We start from the raw sequence: 21,939 nt of genomic DNA, 5'->3' as shown, positions 1-21,939 counted from the left end.
TTATATTATATTTTATGTTACAATATTAGCAAAATAAATAATAAACAAATAAACAAATAAATAAGTAAATACGTAAATAAATAAATAAATAAGTAAATAAATAAATAAATAAGTAATTAAATAAACAAAAAGTAAATAAATAAATAAATAAGTAAATAAATAAATAAGTAAATAAATAAATAAGTAAATAAATAAGTAAATAAATAAGTAAATAAATAAGGAAATAAATAAGTAAATAAGTAAATAAATACATCAATAAATAAGTAAATAAATAAATAAGTGAATAAATAAATAACGAAATAAATAAATAAGTCAATAAATAAATAAAGAAGGAAATAAATAAATAAGTAAACAAATAAATAATTACATAAATAGATAGGTAGATAAATCAGTAAATAAATAAGTAAATAAATAAATAATTAAATAAATAAGTAAATATATAAATAAATAAGTAAATAAATAAGTAAATAAATAAGTATATAAATAACTAAGTAAATAAATAAGTAAATAAATAAGTATATAAATAACTAAGTAAATAAATAACTAAGTAAAGAAATAAATAAATACGTAAATAACTAAGTAAATAAATAAATAAATAAATAATGTTCGGGAAAAAGTTCGAAAATAAAATACAGGATAATACAAGGCAAAACAAAAATCCGACCCTCTGTAAGCGCGGTATAATCTACACCCGTGGAAGGAATTGAATCGATTCCTTTTTTATTTGTAGCTAGAAATGCTATTACTGGACAAAATCGCGAAAATGGAAAATACACGGAGACATAATTGATCTGTTAGTTATGAAGTGCGGGAATTGGATCATTGAATTGCCGAGAACGGGATGCATGCGACCACAGCGACGACCAGATGGGTTGTGATACCGAGTCTCTGACCATTGCGAATATCTCCTGGAGTCTGTCGCCTGGTGTGTTGTGCGCATGTGTGCGGAGGACGCCGACTCGTTTGCGCACATTACCGAGGGGTAAAAGCGGAGAGCGACGCCTCACGAGCCGTTGTTCCCTCGGAGACGCCGCCGCTCCACGGACAACATCTGTTCCAGTCGCCGACGCCGTTGCCAGCGCCGGCACAGGTGAGTGAGTGACGTGTTTGCTTGTGCTATAGCGGCTGTCCTCTCCAGGTCACTGGGGTCCTCGTGTTGTCGGCTAGGTGGAACATTGGGTCGCTTCGTTCTTCAGGTTGGGGTTTTTGAGCTTCGTACGTTATAGTGCTAGCTCCAGTGATTAGTTTATTACGAACAATTCAATTATTGATATTTTTTTAATTCCAAATATCTGACAACAAAAATGATTTCTGCGTCCATAATTGCCAAAACAAACATTTAAAATCACTTAATAAAATTAAAGCAAGTAAAATCGTCTGTAAAAAATGTGTGGTATAGGTTTTCTTAATGCACTATCAAAAGGTAAAGGTATCCCCGTAACATGCCATGAAGGCACTTGGGGGGGGGGGGGCATGGAGGTAGAGCCCCATGCTTTCCATGACCAAGGCATTAGAATGAGGTGGTGTGGTCGGCACCACGCTCTGACCGCCTTTTACCCCCGGGAAAGACCCGGTACTCAATTTTATCGGAGGCTGAGTGAACCTCGTGGCCGTTCTGAAAGTTTGGCAACGAGAAAAAATCCTGTCACCACCTGGGATCGAACCCCGGACCTTCTAATCCGTAGCCATCTGCTCTACCAACTGAGCATGTTTTCTTATTTGCAATACCACTGTGTTGCTTTCACATTTGATACCTTGCAGTTGGAATTAAAACAACACAAAATAATACTTTTTAAAAAATGTCTGAAGTGAAGAATATTCCAAAGTATGAAATAATTAAGAATAATAATTGTAATGCAGTACTACGAATAAACAAAGGAATAATTAACATAATTTTATAAATTCAATGAATTGAACAATCATTCAACTACTCACGAACATTACTTTAATTTAAAAATATTTTATACCAAAGATGTCGCAAGTCCATTCTTAATGCACTATTACCATTTTAAAAAGTTATGTTTTAAAAGTTATAGACATCACAATTATTAACTATTTTTGTATAATGTGGTAATAATAATAATAATAATAATAATAATAATAATATATTTATTTATTCTGGCGAAGTTAAGGCCATCAGGTCTTCTCTTCGACTTAGCCAGAAACAAAGGAAGCTGATGCGGTTTTACAGACTAATATTTAAAGAACACTAATAAAAATTTATATAGTTATACAAGCACAAGTCGAATAAAATAATGCGAACATACTAAATAATAATTACAAAATAATATAAGACTAGAAGCTACACTCAATGGATAGCCTATGCAAGCGGTCGGTGAAACAATATTACAAATTACAAGAATAACAAATTCAAATGTAAATTATAACTATACAACACTGAGGAAAATTACATATATACCATATACACACAAAGGAGAATTAAACCTGAATACTGGTCACGTGTTTAAACAATTCTCTTTTAAATTGCAATATCGTTCGACAGTTCCTGAGGGAGCTAGGTAGGGAGTTCCAGAAACGAATTGCTGATACTGTGAAAGAGGAAGAATATGAGCTGTGGTATGTACATAACAATTAGAAGGTTTATCCTGTATTTAATTTAATTCTAAATAAATAATCTGTACATCGGAGGTAAAGGGCACTGTGTTCAATTTTTTTTTTTTTTTTTTACGAAATTGAGGTTTTTCCATATTTGTATTTCATTTTTCGCTCTCTTTGCAGTGGTTCAAAGCACTAACTTCTACCCGTAATAATAAGCGTGTTCGCCTTTTTGAAAGGGTGCTATGTGCCATAAGGTATCATGTTAAAGAGCACTTTCATTTAGCTCTCCTGTAAAATTCAGTATTTGTAACATAATGTCCTTTACTTCCGACATACAGTATTATTGTAACGTCCAATCCTTAGGCTATTTTTATTTTGTATTTAACAAGTAAAACTAAAGTATTTGAAACGAATTTCGTCGTTAATAAATTTTTATTTATGTATAAAATTTTATTTTTTTACGTAACTTCATATTTTCTTATCATTGTTCGCTTGCCTTGCACCTGCCGTTGACCGATTACTTCTCGGCAAAATTCATATTGATAGTGTGACTTTGTTCCTGATTTTAAACCGCTTCTTATTTGGGAAACAAACGCTTGTGTATCCGGTCCAACTGGGATAACCTAATCATAAAGAAACTGCAATGTCAAGTTTAGAATCGGGTACCGGAACGAATTCATGTAATAGAAGATTTTCCTGTCTGTGATAAATGTTGTAGTGAAGAAGAAACGTCTACACGTATCATTGAATGTTTAAATATCATGAAAAATTATATCTAGGCACAGAGTGAAACTGTGCTAATCATCTTAAGGGGATAAATAATATTACGATTTCTAAAATTTCCACAATTTTCATCCAAAATTTTTAAAATATAGACTACATAAACACGCCTACAATAATATCATCTGTACAGAATTTGATTCCATTAAGACTAATAGTGTGAAATTATATTTCTTTTAATATATATTTTATTTACAACACTAAAAAAGGCTCTTTGAATGAAAGTTGTAAAAGATTTTAGTTCAATTTGCTCAGAAGCTTGAAAATAGTCATAGGAATAAAAATGAATTAAAGTCTGTGTGATGTATCTTGTCTCACTGTGAAAAGAGAGAGAAAGGAGATATGTCTTACTTCGTCTGTGTTGTTATGGCGATGGGGGAGTGGAGCGGAGACGTTCATCCATCCAGTGGCGGAAGGGACTAGTTGATACATTCTGTAGCGCAAAATAAAATAACAAAATATCTCTCTTCGTACTGTGTAGTTCCGTCACTGAGCTTGCCTTTCAAAAAACTGAGTTCCGGTAGCCTGTACAATAACAAGGTTTTGAAAGGAATCCTGAAAATTTACAACCCTCCTATAATCTCCATCCTCATTTGAAGGGACTTGGTTTTATTGCCACTGAGACAAGATAAACCTTACCAGGTATAGCTTTTTGAGCTTAGTCTAAATAGGGAGTAACAATACATTTTTAAATTTCATGAATATACCATTACAGCATAATTTGATATAAGTGTAATATGAATATGCCCCGAAGGAACTTAGTACTAATATTTCATGCAAATGCTAATTAAATTGTATTTACCAGCATTTAATTAACCTCTGTGAAAGGTTTTAGACCAATCTGAAAATAACTGTTGTGCAAGGAGCATTTTTTTATTCAATAAACAGCTTAGAATTTTAAAGTTGAGAAAACGGGTTTGAAAAAAAAAACAAACGAACAAAAGAACATTTCTCCCAACTCACTCACGCACCATATGTTTAGCCGCACTTGATTATATTGTTAGATAATAATTTAAAACAGTCCCAAATTTAATTGCAATCATAAAAAAGTAGATTTCCTTAATTTTATTTTTCAGCATTATTTCACCGTAGTTACCCTTAAATATAATCTCATGGAAATAGTCTGAGTCCAAAGCAATAATAGCAAACTGTACTAATGTAAAATTTGTGGCCATTGTTAACATAACTCCATAAATGCTTTCTAAATTTCGCATAGAAAAAGCAATCATTCATAATTTTATCATATAATTATTATACAAAAAAATTAATCTGTAATTTAATACGTTATACTGTTGTCACAATTCTTAACCCTTAAATTGGCAATGTATCCTATAGGATACACCAGGTTAATAGGCTATATCTGTATAGGCTATATAATTTGAACTGGTAATGGAAATTACGGGAAAATAGCTGAACGGATCTTAATAAATGGCCCCTCATTTTGAAGCTTGAAACTCAAAGTTTTTTCGGAAAAATAGTAGTTTTCAGTGAAATATCAATTTTTCAACATAATTTTCCTATTTTCCAAAATCCATCTGTCGTCAGTTTTGAGAACTAGCTAATTGCATTCACGGCCGACTTGATGTTCCCTTCGCTTTGACACAGGGATCAAAATGAATTGTCAAGGCCAGTAAAGGAGCAGCGAAGTCAGCATCAAGTAGGCCGTGTTGCATTTCAGAATAAAACAAAACACAAACTACAGTAAACAATATTACACGAAGACCATGATCTGCAAGAATGCTGACATATTTAGAGCTCAAATTAAATTGGTTATTAAGAGCTTAACTTACTAAAAATAATTTACAGGCTCGATTCTGTGGTGTGTAATTTTCTGGGTACAGCTGTGTATTGGATATTAAAAACTACTAAACTTGAGGTGGTTTGATGACATTATTACCATTAGAAATGAAATATTATTATAGTTAATGCCATGATGTGACTATTTTTCATTAATTATACATATTAATGCTATATTGATGATATGAATGTGAAACGTTTTGGGGTTATATAAGTAGATGTAGAGAATAACTTAAATTAGATTTTGATTTCTATATTTTACTGAGTGGCGCCTATATGGCATATGTTATTGAAAGCTATAAAACTTACGTAAGATAATATTATTAAAAATCAAATATTTTTATAGTTATTAATCAAGTGGGGTTGGGTCTTTTTCAGATATTTAATGGCGGTGTGGTGTAGATATTTATATGCGTGGTTATCTTCAATATTGGCTCGAGAGAGAGTATCTTTCATTATTATGGAAACAAATAACTTTCAGAATGTCTGGTATTCTTCATTGAAAATAAATCTGAAAAATGTTTATTTGAACGTCTAATGAACTTAGTTTGCAGCATTTGCTGCACAAGCCACTAGTATTCTATAATTTTATTAGAACAATAGAAAAAAAATGGTAGAAAAATAAAATTTCACAATACTATAGCACAACATATAAAATATGGACATTGCGATAGTTGTTTACTTTACAGTCCGACACGGTTTAATAAACTAGTGTGAGAAATGAAGTTTAGCCATTTTACCTAAGAGCCAACTGGCTAGTCTCTAAAATTGAGACATCTCATCCTGCCCAAGGTTTTTCCGTGGTTTTCCTAAGGCGTTAAGACAAATGTCGGGATGAGCCCTAAAAGAAATGGGCCACGGACCTGCATTCACTTCCCCAGACATTGGTGACGGCTCAAGATTAATGATTGTTCATATCGAACTCGGGCCCTGGCAGGGTTCAATCGTCCCCTTGTACAGATCACTGGAGTCATCAAGGAGCCAATTGGCTGGTCTCCTGATCTGAGAAAAATCATCAAAGCGCCAATTGGCTATTGTAAGATTAATCCCTACGCGTTCGAATCTTCAAACAGCCAAACTGGCTATCACCGTTTCGTGCCTAGACTTCTCCTCCATCGCGTCTCTCCTCCGGATCAGGTCGCTGTACTTCTGCCCCTCCTCCCCCCCGTATGTTGTAGCTAATCAGTTACGTCCATTTTCGGCTTACCCACTAGAAATTTCTAGCGCTCCTTCACTGGGGCGGCGAAACCCGAAGTGAGACAAGTGGCCAAGAGGCTTGGAGCTCACATATTCAGTTTTTCACAGCCCCAACTCCCCCCTTGCAAAAAGGACGTGTTTTCACGTACCTTTAAAGTTTCTCCTCCCACTTCCCCCCAGTCATTCATTAATTCATTCAAGTTTAGCCAATTTAAGGATTAAGAAAGTTACAATCAAGGTAAATATGTGATTGTTGAATAATACAAATGAATTTTTAATCTTAAAATTGATAATAATTGTACAATGTATTCATCTTTAGTTCAGTAATTTCGTATTGTTAGAAAATTTGCTACAATTCTTAATGAAATTCTGGTTATAATCTTTTCTGTTATTTTTCCACAAGGCAAATAAAGCTTTATCAATTAAAATTATTAATTCTGTACTTGTAAAATAAACACACTGTATCTCAATGCACTTGTTTTGCTGTAAATCTGTTACAATAATAAACCAATCTTAATCGCCACAAAACTACTTAATTTCTCAGAAAGTAACTGAAGTTTAATAAATTAAAATTAGAGTTTCTACAGTTGACATGATTCGAAAATTCTATCTGCAATTTAGTAACTTTATACAATTAACAATCAAATCATAATGATTAAATATCTCTGAATCCGAGTTGAACTCAAATTACATTAAACAAATTTGTTGTTTACAGTTTTATACATTTTTTCTGTGTGTACGTTGTAAAATATGTAATTTCTAGCAAAATCCTAAAAATGTAATTTTGTAAATTTTACATAGAAAAGCTGAAGTTTTAGAAGCCAAAATTATTGTTATATCTTCATAAGAACTTTTGTAGTACAGTAGACTTATTTTAAAATCTTATATAATTAATAATTATTGAAATCTAGTCATCAAAATTCTTGCATAGTAAAACCGAAATTGGGTAAATTTATCATTGATGCAGTTAGGTTATTTGTCTGTACTGGACGAAATTAGTGTTTTTATAAAACTGTTATTAATACATAGTTCATGAATTGTAATTCATTATAATTTTCTGAATTTTTCATAGTGACACCAAACATCTTAACTAATAGTACATTATGCAACGAGCCTATAATGATAGTATGAAAATTATGAAACTCGCTTGCGCTCGTTTCATAAACATCCATACTCGCTTCTTAATTACCATTATAGGCGAGTTTCATACGACTTTTTATGCTCGACCATATTTCTAACTTGAAATTACCGGTATTCACATGTATACATTTTATTTGTATCTGACAAGATCGGAAGTGACCTTGTTCTAGGTCGTGAATTGTGAGATGTGCGCAGACGCGAAAGTATTGATTTTTTCCTAGGAACAATAATGTAATTGATCTTGATGTAATCCCGTTAAACTTGATAATATTATGATATTATAACCTTGATTATTGAATTCGACATTGAAAAACGAGATGACAAATTGAATTTATTTGAATATTATTTACAATAATTAACGCTAATTATTATAGTAACAGAACATAACCTTCTGCGACAGTATTGGATTTCCAGCCTCCGTGACTTTTCGCTAATTCTCTTTCGATTGCATATCCGAGAATAATCGATACTTGCGGTTTTATAACGGTACAAAGCTGACTTGTCATTGGCTGAACACATGTAAGCTGAGTTATCATTGGCTGAAGACCTGTACTTTAATGAGTAGGTGTACTTTAATGACATGCATTAAAGTACTGCTTCCAGGTGTATAATTAGTACATTTCGGCATGGTCGAGCATAACATTTATTATACATCTTTATTACACAACTTTTAACACTATATCACTTCGGAAAACATATTAGCCTATGTGTCTTTTTCGTGTTAAATTTACATGTTTTAGCCTGTTATCTGCCACATTTCCACATATGCGCAACACATCACAAATGCTAACCATACCTACAGAGACAACAACACAGACATGGAAATTCTACACATTCAACCAAAAAGCCAGAAACTAAACACTCTAGAACAATACGAAATATATAGACACACAAAAACACATTGAAATGAAATTCTCAACACACAACTCAATTTCAGAACACACACACTCTTTGACTCCACATTACACTACACAAACACAACCCACAGGAAACACAAACAAAAGCCGCCAAGACAAGTAACAACCAGTTCTGAAGATGGACGATAACAGGCTGAAACATGTTAACTAGGTAATGAAAATTTAACACGAAAAATACACATAATACGTTTTCCTAAAATTTATTATTTACATTTGCAAATATTTTACAATTTTATTTCTTTTTCAGTGTCGTGAACATTTCAATAATTGTTTAAAATTTATTAGTGACCATGGTTGGTCTTTGCTAATCATATAACAAATTTACATTTCCTTCTCCTTCAGATATTTCTTTAAAAATGTAATTACTGTAGGCCTATATCGTGATAGAGTTCATGGTTGTTTGAAGTTATCTATAGGCTATTATAAATATCCTGAATTGTGCCAGTTTCACTTCATTAGATTAATTATTAGTACAGTATAATTTTTATGATATCCCATTAGCTTTTAATATAGTTCGTAACATGTTCATAGAAATTTTATTGAGTTCGATTCTGAAATATTAAGACTTTCAGTGCATAAAGGAATAGATAAATATATTTGCATTTTATTAACCTCGTACACATTAAGATTATGTTTCTGGCGCCTTGAGAGAATTTACTGTTGACAGATCTGTCGGATTATACTGAATGAAAAATTTAAAGTTTTGAATATCTCCAAATTAATAATGTAGCATTATGTACATTCGGCGGCAAAAATTCTCAAAAGTCTTATAGCTAGCAAAAATTAATTTGCATTGATCAAGTTTATAGAAACTGTAAATAAAACGGAATATTTCTCTTTTAATTCAGCAACCTCTTACGTTTTATAAAAATGTTGAATATTATTAATGTTATTTTGTGTCAGTAATTTCAGGTTGGTGAAAAATATTAAGATACTGTAGATTGTTATTAATAGATATAATTGATTTAAGACCATACTGTATGTTTTTCGTTCTTATCTTATTAATCTAATATACGAATTTTACATGTAGAAATTTTAATCGAATGGTTTTTTAATTTTTTTATGTTGATATTTATTCGAAAAATAATAAATTACTGATGTACTAGTAAGTATACAATTTTATGTTTACTATTGTTATTTTGTTGTGTTAGGTTATTAATATTATTTATATACACATTTTAAGTAGATCTTACTGAGTAGTATCCTCTATTAAAATATAAATTAAATGGTTACAATTATTGTATGATAATCATGTCAAATTCTGATTAATCACATGGTGCCACATTAATAGCAACTGCAATTTTCCATGCCCTTTTCTTTGTTTCTTTTTTTTTAATTTAATTATCTATGTTAACATAGCTATGTATATTTTTCTGAGGATATGCTGAGCCAGTAAGGGCTATCCTCAATGGAGGGCGGTTTGTAATTAATTAATTAATAATAATTATCAGGCAGTACATCTCACTTGACGGTATGTGTCAGACGAAGAACAATTGTTTGTATGCATCTGAAGTCTGATTAGTGTAATATGTAGCTAATCGGCGATATGTACAATGGAAGGGGAAAGGAACTGGCCACCTTACCCCATTATCTTCTGGCATATTGCCTCATAAGCGGTGCTATGTTGGTATCACGTGTGAGTTCATATCTGTCTTTGGACAGTTGTCTAAACAACAATTGTAATTTACAATTAGGATTTCATGACTAGAGCCTTTGCACAAATATCGTGTACTTTTTCATATCTGTCTCCTTTCTTTATCGTAGGCTAAGGATTAGAATTACAGAAATTGATAAATTCAAGATATTCCAATATAATTTTATCTCTTCTATTTGTCGTTATACAATATCTGATTGTTGTGTCGTATGATTTAAAACAAGCACGTACCTGGTGTTGCATAGAATAATTTTCAAATACGCTTTAATACAATTTAAATCTTAGTGGTCTAATCAGATTAAGGGGAGCCTTACTACCGATCTTTGCAATGTTAAATTTCAGGTGCACTTTTCTCTGAAACCTTTGGAGATGCAATAATTATGAATTTTTAGGGGTTTATTATCTTACCCTTTGTCAACATGCTAAAAACAAAGTTATTTCAATCAGTTTTCAGAATTTTTATTGTTTTTTTTAATTACCGTACAATTAATTGCAAATATTTTAATAATTTTTTTTAGGAAGAGTGCCGATAGAAAATCTATAAATTTGTATTTGGTATGTAGAAGGGCATATCACACGTCCGTGAAATAAATTTTATTCTCGCATGTTGTCTGGTTTCTTGGAAAAGTGCACCAATATCACAAAAATATTAATTCTGTGACAAAGAGCTTTAAAGTTTAACAAGTGTTTTCCTATACCTAATGAACTTTTAAATATTCCAGCCCGATAGTAAGGGTCATCTGCTTCTTCCAAGTTTCCTTTGAGGTTCCTCTTTCGTTTCGTGGCTTCTCGAGTCATCTCCAGCACGGAAAAATAAGTTTTTTTTTTCTTTTTTTTTTTACCTGTTTGATGTCCATTTCGATCGTCTAGTTCAAATGCGCAACAACTAAAAAAAAAAAAAAGTTTTGAGATATCTTCAGTTGAAAGTTTCAAATAAATCATTAGACGAGTTTATCACAATCTTCCAGTTCATTATTAATAAATTTCGAAATGTACTAATAATGAATTAGTAAAGTCCATAGTTATATTATTTCTAAAGCAGTTTATTTAGTTTTTTTTTTCTTTTTGGTTGTAAATATGACTTATCTCAATATTGAATCGGAAAGAGCTCCGAAAGGGTCTTTCAGTAGTATAAATAAATAAAAATTGGCAATTTTTGAGTTGTCGCACTTTTGAACTGGACGATCGAGACCCTTCAGTGTTTTTCATCCTACGCTTAGTCTATATTGAGATGTAGGACTCTTGCTATACCAATATTTCCAATGTTGAAAGATAGCACTGCATCATACACCCAATTTTCAGTGTGCTCACCCCCACAAACATTGCCTTGAGAATCCTTCCCCATATGTTGTTGAAGGGCTCGTTGGTGTTCTGGGTGCGCCCGTGGTGTACAAACACTATTTACTGTTTTAACATATGTATTACTGAAGATGTTGTACAGTAGTGGCAAAAGAAAACCGGACCGAACCTTGTAACTGATTTCAGAGCCTTGTTCACTCCAGAGCACGATAGACTGACAACTAAGACTTTTGTGGTTCGAATCCTGCCTGGGAAGGAAACTTTTTTTGTTCCTTATTTAAATTTATTCCCAATACTTTTCGATTGCAACGATATTTTACTACTTAATTAACTTTTTATTCCCAGAACATGAATTTTACCAGCAATCGAAAAGTATTGGGAATAAATTTGAATAAGGAACAAAAAAAAAAGTTTCCTTCCCAGGCAGGATTCGAACCACGAAAGTCTTAGTTACCAGTCTATCGTGCTCTGGAGTAAACAAGGCTCTGAAATAGCTACAAGGGTCTGTCCGGTTTTTTTTGCCACTACCGTACTTGTCTCTAAGCGTTGGAGGCACCACGCAGCAGTATCCCTACACGTTTCAAATTAATTTTTTGTGTGAGTAAATGTATTATGAAAGGGTATCAGTCTAAATTACTTAAAACTATTTTTGTCGTTAACGTTAAAACAATTATTTTATTTAGAGGAGTTATCTCTGTAATTATTTATCTTATATTTGTATGTATTTGTATCAAAAATCTTCTTATATTTGCATATGTACAAATTTAGATGCTAGAACAACTCTTATTTAAGTATGTAATATTTTCATGTATAAGTTTAAATACATTTCTTTCTCTTCTTTACTGTATCTTTCGATGTCAACGTCGAAATGAGAAAAGCGATCGCCTTATCAGTAACGTTTGAGTGGTATTCCTGTAATAATAATAATAATAATAATAATAATAATAATAATAATAATAATAATAATAATAATAATAATAATAATGATTTATTTTAGCTGGCAGAGTTAAGGCTGTAAGGCCTTCTCTTCCACTCAACCAGCAAAAAGTATATATACATAGGGGAGAGTCGGGTAGTATCGGACGTCGGGTAATATCGGACAGTGAGTTTCTTTCATTTACCACACGATGATAGTACCTGATTGACATGGTTACGTTTCTGTGATGTCGCATAGAGAAACGTAACCATGTCAGTCAGGTACTACCATATGGTGGTAGATGAAAGAAACGCACTGTCCGATATTACCCGATGTCCGATATTACCCGATGTCCGATACAACCCGACTCTCCCCTATGTATGAACTTACAAAGAATTCAACAATTTGATTTATATAAGAGCTACATGTATACAAGAGTTATTTACGAATTAAACAACAAAATACTATGAACTATTAATTTAAACACTGAAATACAAACTATGTACCAGAATTAAGCTAAAATACATAGAATGTTAATATATTTCAAATAATGTTAGATAATAGAAGGAGATTATTATGAGACAATTTTGAAAATACAGCACTATCAGGATGCATGTCTAAAGGAAGGAATAACAATGTAGACAGTGATAGTTTAAGTCAGTATGATTCGAGTGAAATGCTAAGAATATGACGGAGTCAGCTAGCTTTCCAAATTAGAAGTTTCCATAACAAAAGTTTACAGCGGAGAGACTCCACTGTACATGATATTATACGATATAAATTCAAAATTGATATCAGAGTCGTTATATATTGGTCAGAACATCATCCTCTTCAAGTATCATAAATCATACATAGGTCATTCAATAATTAGAGGCAACAATGTTTGTATGTGGCGCTATCAGCGGTAAACGATGCAAGCTGATAAGTGAGAAAGAAGAGCATCTGATGTGTGTTATGTGTGGGTCTGAAGACAAAAATCCCATTTATAAGATATTTGTAGTGAGATTAATTTGTAGACTGTTATGTGTAGCGCTCTAAAATGTTTAGCAAATATGAATAAAGATGCTTAATTGAAATTCAGATTGCAAGAAGCCAGAATGCTCGACAATGCCATACAGCATTACTGGAAGATTGTGGTAGAGAGACTTACCATATCGCACTGTGGCTGGGTGGGCGCATGCATTTCGCAGTGGGAGGGAAGCTGTTCATAAAAAACGTGGAGCTGGCAGACTGTAATCGGCAAGTGAACGCTGTAAGAGCGCTGCTGGAAGAACATCGTTGTTGGTTATGATTTTGACGGAATCCTTCTCAGTCATTAAGTTTCTCTCGGAAATCGTGTGAATGGTGCATTGTACAGTTACTTTCTGGAACACCATTTACAACTAGCGGTGAGCCGTAAATGTCCAAATCTCCTGAATTCTGATCCTATTGTGCTACATGATGGTGTTCGCTCTCACATAGCTGCCCCTGTGGCCAATTTACTTCGCAGATGAAACTGGGAAGTTCTGGAGCACCCTCCATACTCTCCAGATACGAGTCTATGTGATTTTGACCTTTCCCCGAAAATGGAATTACCACTTAAAGAGAACCAGACAGGCAATTACAGCAGAAGTAGAGCAGTCAGTCCGAAGATTAGTACAACAAAACGCTGTGGATGGCATCCGTCGTCTCCCTGAGGTGTGAAGGCTGGTTCTTCATGTTGGAGAAGATTACTTCTGAGCACTGCAACAATGTGACTGTTACAAAAATGTTTTCTTTGTTGTTAATTCAAATGTTGCCACTAATTATTGAATGGCCCATGTAACTACAACCTTGACTGCCTCCATAGTCTGTTGGTCAGCATGCTGGCTTCCAGATCGGGATGTCCCGGGTTGGATTCCCGGGCTGGGCTCTCGGTGAATTTTTCTTGAAGAAGAAGAATTCACTCGGTCTCTAGAGTCTGGAAATTTGTATGAATGTGAGTGTGATTGTGAGTGTGCCGGGTTAATATTAATTAACCAATCATCGCATATATAAAAATACATCAGGACTGTCGCTGGGCAGTAACCTGAACACACGTTTCAGCCTCACATTGTTGACAAATAACTCCATCTGTTAGCACAACCATAAAGCATCTAATAGATGCTACAGAGTTACCAACAACGAAAAAAAAACTACTATCTTCAAAATTTAACAATCTGGCCTTTTCAGCACAAATTTATTTATGTAATTTATTTTTATTTCTATTTATTTCCAGTATGAGTCTATTCGTAACACATGATTTAAATATCCACCTTTTGTTTTTTCATGTCTCGTTTCACGTCTTATCTTTTGCTTCCTCAGTTCTATATTTTCTTGCCATTTTCAATTTCTCTGAACATATATATATATATATATATATATATATATATATCTTAGACCCGTAATTGACAATGTTAAATAATATTTTAGAACAGTTTTATTTTATCGTGGCCGCTATATTTATGAATTTATAGGGTTTATCATCGTTATTACTAATATTTGTGCTATACAGAGACTAAATCTTATTTTCTGCTTTGCATTTAATATTAACTGTAAAAAAAAAAGTTTAATGCTCTTGCTCTATGCCATGATTTATGCATCTAATGCTGAAGTATAATCGATGCACGAAAATTCACCAGAGCCATTAGCATGCACATGCACTCAACGTGTTAAATAAAGAACCTTTCTCGTTCTAAATGGCTCCACAATGACGAGGTGCGTGGCTGTCAAAATGATATTGATCAACACGTACACTGAAATGAATATATATGAAATTGTTGGTTAAGTTCCGAGTATGATCCTTGACACAAAGCAAGGAACTGGGACGTTATGTTGGAAACGAATGGATTTTATCTTCCGTCGAAAGTAGAAAATGTCATTACCTCATAATATACAGAGTGAGCCTGAAAATGTGGTGATATTGGGTACGTGTCCTACTAAGGGAAGGAAATAAAATATATAAATAATTCTAAAAGCCTTAGATTTACTTCTCATTCCTAATGTTATACAATTTTCTAAAGACTACGATACACTAAATAAGTATCAAAACTTGAACAAAATAACTCTGTGTATTATGTATAAACTGATCCTAGAATGCTGCTTTCTTCTCATTGTGTAGTCATATCCAGAGAAACTAATGGATGGAGTTCCCCTTCATTCGTAACACATATTTCTGCTCTTCTCTTCTCCATTGAAAGCTCGCAGCGGCAATATCAGAATATCTAATAGCGTTTGGAAGTATTTTCCTCCTGAATTGGCTAAAAAATCTTTTATATTAGATAGTTTGGGTATATATTATCTAATCGGACCTATCTCAAAAAGACAACACAGATATAATTACTTACGACTTTTAAAGAATCCGCAGGTTCATTGCCACCCTCACATAAGCCCGCCATAGGTCCCTATCCTGTGTCAGATTAATCCAGTCTCTCTAATCATATCCCACCTCCCTCAAATCTATTTTAATAAGTATCTTTCCATCTACGTCTCGGCCTACCAAAAGCTCTTTTTCCCTGCGGCCTCCCAACTAACATTCTATATAACACAGATATACTTCGAACATAATTCAATTTTAATTCGTCGCTTTGAAGTAACGGTTAGCATTCCTCGCCGTGAAACGGGCGAGCGCGGGTTTAAATTCTGGTTGAGAGAAGTTACCTGGGTGGAGTTTTACCCAGACTTTTCTCCTCAACTTCTTGAAAGAGAATTGCTGGGTAATTTTCGGCATTGGACCTCGGACTCATTTCGTCTTCATGAATTTCAACTTCATTTATCACCTTCAGTAGTTTCGGTCGACAAGGGAGATCGAGCAGACGTGGTACCGTGATTCGCCTAAAGATGTCATCTGTCTGAGGAGCTGCATAGATCCCAGGAAGGCGTAGGGCTTTCATAGCAGGCTATGGCAGATCAGAGAGTGTAGCTCTCTGGACAGATGGCGTCTTGGTGAATCACTCTATCTACGGTACTGTTCTCCAACCAGGAGGTTAACCGTGAAAGGAATGTGCTTACTATTGCATCATCTATTGGAGCGAAGTAGATAGATAATATTACCGTTATGACGTCAGTTTAAAAACATTCGCTCTCCTGCATATGTTATTTCCTGTATGGAGGGATTAAAAGACTAAGCGTGCTATGTATAGACATTTCGCTAGCCCGCGCTACGAGCGTGTTAAACTAGCCTCGGCTATCGACTGATTACTTGTACAGGATTCATACCATATCATATCATATCGCTAACACTGGTTTATGAATACGAAAAACGTTAGTTCGCTGATCATCCACCGGAAGCCTGCGCTAAGAATGTCTATGATTAACAGTGATCTGATTTTGTAACTAGGGTAGTATAAATATGTGTGTATCAGTGTTATTGTTTGTGCTGTGAGCGTTAGCCAATGGAGATGCGTGTACCCACGTGTGTGACCTTATGACATCTTATGACATAAACATTTATTCATAGCATTACCCCGCTGCGTTTCATTCCCCTGAGACTTTCTCGTGGTTGGAGTACAGTACCTCTATCTTCAGATTAATATAGAATGCAGCAGGCTGTAGTACGTAAATTGCGAACAGATGCCATCGATCTGAGGAGGCTACAGAACATCAACAGGGAAATGGACAGCAGTGTTGCCAACTGGACGGAAATTCCGTCAAAAGTGACGGAATTTCAACGTAGCGGACGGGAAAAAAATGGCTTTGACGAGTGACGGATTTTCTCGCGGAAATTACGATTTACATCGTCTTTTGATATTTTCAGCTGCTGTCATTTTTAATAGTTTAATTTTTTAGAGATTTCCCTATTTATTTGAACAGTCCTGCCTGATCCGTACTATGTTTAAAAGTTTCCTGTTTCAGATTTTCTCGTAATCAAGTTAGATTTTGAAGAATTATTATTTCAATCAGGATTTGTAAGTAAGTTGTGTTATATATATATTGGGTCTTATTATTTTTTTAATTTTGACGGATTCTGACGGATTTCCAGGTGTTATACTGACGGGGATACAATTTATGTGTTGGTTGGAGAGACGTTCCTGTCTTCGCGGACAGGGCGGACTAAGTCAGAACTGGATGCTGTAGCTGAATTGATAAACTGGTACTAAGCAGTAGATCACGTACTTACAGGTCCTTAGGACTTCAACAATCATTTTACAGTATAAGGAGGTTTCGCATTAAGGCACAGGCTGAAGTGTCGGGCTCCCCTGTGGAAAAAATATGCTTTTTGCACAAGTTTTCGTATTTGAAACATTAGTTAATGGTTAATTAGTTTATGTCAAGATAATTTGCACCAAGATTAGAATTCCAGTAGAACTGACACTGTAATTACACATAAACATTATTTAATAAGTATAAGAACAAGATTACAAACTGGTTTAAATGTAACAAACATTAATCCTGGATTGGGTTCATAAACTATTAACACAGGTAGGAATTCGAAATAGCACATTGTAAATAATGTGTCACAGGAAATGAGAGCACAAGGGTCGATGTCACAGGTCTCTACGGTTTCCATGGAAACGTGTGAGACAGGACCTCGTTTCTCAGGCTTTCCAACACTTTCTACTCTTCTGCTGTTGTTAAAATAGGAATCTGAACCACATAGAGAATGTAACGTAAATTATTAGCACACTGCTAAGGCAGCATTTCTCAATCTGGAGTCCGCAATAGTTTGTTAGAATTTACATGAGAGATCTTGATTAAAAATGAAAATAAATGTCATACCTTAATGGCTAAATGTGTCGAGCGACCTTTACCTTCACATGCAGAGGCTTGTAAAAAATTATCTCATGTTATTATCACGCCAAAGCGTGGTATTTAAAACACTGTAGTTGTTACAAAGCTGAAGGTTTGGGGGGGGGAGGGAGGCTCGATTTCCGAAGAGAATAATTGATTTTTTCGATTAACTTAAAAATTCCTGCTGCAGTATGGTCTTGGGGTAACCCCTGACCTCCGGCCTGTCATGCAGTTGATTTTACCTCACAATTGTTGTCGAAATATTGTCACATACGTGATGTGTATTTAAAATGTAATATATGGGAAGATAGTTACAATTTTTATCTCACGATTGTTGTCGAAATACTGTCACACTCGTTATCTGTATTTAAAGTGTAATATATGGGAAGATAGTTAAAATTTTTATCTCACGATTGTTTCGAAATACTGTCACACTCGTTATCTGTATTTAAAGTGTAATATATGGGAAGATAGTTACAATTTTTACCTCACAATTGTTGTCGAAATACTGTCACATCCGTGATGTGTATTTAAAGTGTAATATATGGGAAGATAGTTACAATTTTTATCTCACGATTGTTGTCGAAGTACTGTCACACTCGTTATCTGTATTTAAAGTGTAATATATGGGAAGATAGTTACAATTTTTATCTCACGATTGTTGTCGAAGTACTGTCACACTCGTTATGTATATTTAATGTGTAAGATATAGGAAGATAGTTAAAATTTTTATCTCACGATTGTTGTAGAAGTACTGTCACACTCGTTATGTGTATTTAAAGTGTAAGATATGGGAAGATAGTTAAAATGTTTATCTCACGATTGTTGTGGAAGTATTGTCACACTCGTTATGTGTATTTAAAGTGTAAGATATAGGAAGATAGTTAAAATGTTTATCTCACGATTGTTGTGGAAGTACTGTCACACTTGTCATGTGTATTTAAAGTGTAATATATGGGAAGATAGTTAAAATGTTTATCTCACGATTGTTGTAGAAGTACTGTCACACTCGTTATGTGTATTTAAAGTGTAAGATATAGGAAGATAGTTAAAATGTTTATCTCACGATTGTTGTGGAAGTAGTCACGCTCGTTATGTGCATTTAAAGTGTAATATATGGGAAGATAGTTAAAATTTTTATCTCATGATTGTTGTCGAAGCACTGTCACACTCGTTATGTGTATTTAAAGTGTAATATATGGGAAGATAGTTGAAATTTTTATCTCACGATTGTTGTCGAAGTATTGTCACACTCGTTATGTGTATTTAAAGTGTAATATATGGGAAGATAGTTAAAATTTTTATCTCACGATTGTTGTCGAAGTATTGTCACACTCGTTATGTGTATTTAAAGTGTAATATATGGGAAGATAGTTAAAATTTTTATCTCACGATTGTTGTCGAAGCACTGTCACACTCGTTATGTGTATTTAAAGTGTAATATATGGGAAGATAGTTGAAATTTTTATCTCACGATTGTTGTCGAAGTATTGTCACACTCGTTATGTGTATTTAAAGTGTAATATATGGGAAGATAGTTACAATTTTTATCTCACGATTGTTGTCGAAGTACTGTCACACTTGTTATGTGTATTTAAAGTGTAATATATGGGAAGATAGTTAAAATTTTTATCTCACGATTGTTGTCGAAGTACTGTCACACTTGTTATGTATATTTAAAGTGTAATATATGGGAAGATAGTTACAATTTTTACCTCACAATTGTTGTCGAAATACTGTCACATCCGTGATGTGTATTTAAAGTGTAATATATGGGAAGATAGTTAAAATTTTTATCTCACGATTGTTGTCGAAGCACTGTCACACTCGTTATGTGTATTTAAAGTGTAATATATGGGAAGATAGTTACAATTTTTACCTCACAATTGTTGTCGAAATACTGTCACACTCGTTATCTGTATTTAAAGTGTAATATATGGGAAGATAGTTAAAATGTTTATCTCACGATTGTTGTGGAAGTACTGTCACCCTCGTTATGTGTATTTAAAGTGTAATATATGGGAAGATAGTTAAAATTTTTATCTCACGATTGTTGTCGAAGTACTGTCACACTCGTTATCTGTATTTAAAGTGTAATATATGGGAAGATAGTTAAAATTTTTATCTCACGATTGTTGTCGAAGTACTGTCACCCTCGTTATGTATATTTAAAGTGTAATATACGGGAAGATAGTTACAATTTTTACCTCACAATTGTTGTCGAAATACTGTCACATCCGTGATGTATATTTAAAGTGTAATATATGGGAAGATAGTTAAAATTTTTATCTCACGATTGTTGTCGAAGCACTGTCACACTCGTTATCTGTATTTAAAGTGTAATATATGGGAATATAGTTGAAATTTTTATCTCACGATTGTTGTCGAAGTATTGTCACACTCGTTATGTGTATTTAAAGTGTAATATATGGGAAGATAGTTAAAATTTTTATCTCACGATTGTTGTCGAAGCACTGTCACACTCGTTATCTGTATTTAAAGTGTAATATATGGGAAGATAGTTAAAATTTTTATCTCACGATTGTTGTCGAAGTACTGTCACACTCGTTATGTGTATTTAAAGTGTAATATATGGGAAGATAGTTAAAATTTTTATCTCACGATTGTTGTCGAAATACTGTCACACTCGTTATCTGTATTTAAAGTGTAATATATGGGAAGATGTTAAAATTTTTATCTCACTATTGTTGTCGAAATACTGTCACACTCGTTATCTGTATTTAAAGTGTAATATATGGGAAGATAGTTCAATTTTTACCTCACAATTGTTGTCGAAATACTGTCACATCCGTGATGTGTATTTAAAGTGTAATATATGGGAAGATAGTTAAAATTTTTATCTCACGATTGTTGTCGAAATACTGTCACACTCGTTATGTGTACCGGTATTTAAAGTGTAATATATGGGAAGATAGTTACAATTTTTACCTCAAAATTGTTGTCGAAATACTGTCACATCCGTAATGTGTATTTAAAATGTAATGTATGGGAAGATAGTTATAATTTTTATCTCGCGATTGTTGTGGAAGTACTGTCACACTCGTTATGTGTATTTAAAGTGTAAGATGTCGGAGGATAGTTATAATTTTTACTTCACAATTGTTTATTACGGCCATTAATATGCTATATTTTACTTGAAGCAAGTGAAGAGATAGATTTGAAGCAAATATAGAAAAGACGAAGTATATGATTATGTCTCGTGTCCAGAACATAGTACGAAATGGAAATATAAAATTTGGAAGTATATCCCTTGAAAAGGTGGAAAAATTCAAATATCTTGAAGCAACAGTAACAAATATAAATGATACTAGTTAGGAAAATAAACTCAGAATAAATATGGGAAATGCCTAATATTATTCTGTTATCAACCAGTCTGCTATACAAAAGTGATAGTTAGAATTTATAAAACAGTTATATTACCGGTTGTTTTGTATGGTTGTAAAAGTTGTACTCTCACTTTGAGGAACAGAGGCTAAGAGTGTTTGAGAATAAAGTGCTTAGAAAAATATTTGGGGCTAAGAAGGTTGAAGTTACGGAAGAATGGAGAAAGTTACATATAATTAGGAACATTAAATCCAGACGTTTGAGATGGGGAGGGCATGTAGCACGTATAGGCGAATCCAGAAATGCATATAGAGTGTAGTTGGAAGGCCGGAGGGAAAAAAGATCTTTGGGGATATCGAGACATAAATAGGAGGATAACACAAAATGTAGGTATATGAGGAAGGTGGGATATGATAATAAAGACTGGATTAATTGTGCTCAGGATAGGGATCGATGGCGGGCTTATGTGAGGGCGGCAATGAACGTCCGGGTTCCTAGTAAGTAAGTAATATGTTATATTTAATATTACAGAGTTATTTGAAATTCTTAATTAAATTTAATACTAAAATCTACACTTTGAATTTGAAAAAAATGAGTACAACTGTCAC

The 21,939-nt window shown here is 33.5% G+C and overlaps 1 protein-coding gene across 1 annotated transcript in view; it reads left to right on the top strand.

Annotated features, from left to right (window-relative positions):
• The first annotated feature begins 1,020 nt into the window (after window positions 1-1,020).
• LOC138708924 (protein O-linked-mannose beta-1,2-N-acetylglucosaminyltransferase 1-like) overlaps window positions 1,021-21,939 on the top strand; it is a 400,514-nt gene continuing 379,595 nt past the window's right edge. Inside the window, exon 1 of the mRNA XM_069839284.1 lies at window positions 1,021-1,090. The gene's annotated coding sequence lies outside the window, so the exon portion shown is untranslated. The remainder of the gene's footprint in view (window positions 1,091-21,939) is intronic.

The sequence above is a fragment of the Periplaneta americana genome, chromosome 11 (assembly GCF_040183065.1).
Source record: "Periplaneta americana isolate PAMFEO1 chromosome 11, P.americana_PAMFEO1_priV1, whole genome shotgun sequence".
Classification (NCBI taxonomy): Eukaryota; Metazoa; Arthropoda; class Insecta; order Blattodea; family Blattidae; genus Periplaneta; species Periplaneta americana.
Note: the sequence above shows the minus strand (reverse complement) of the source record. Positions and strands in the feature narration are given on the sequence as shown.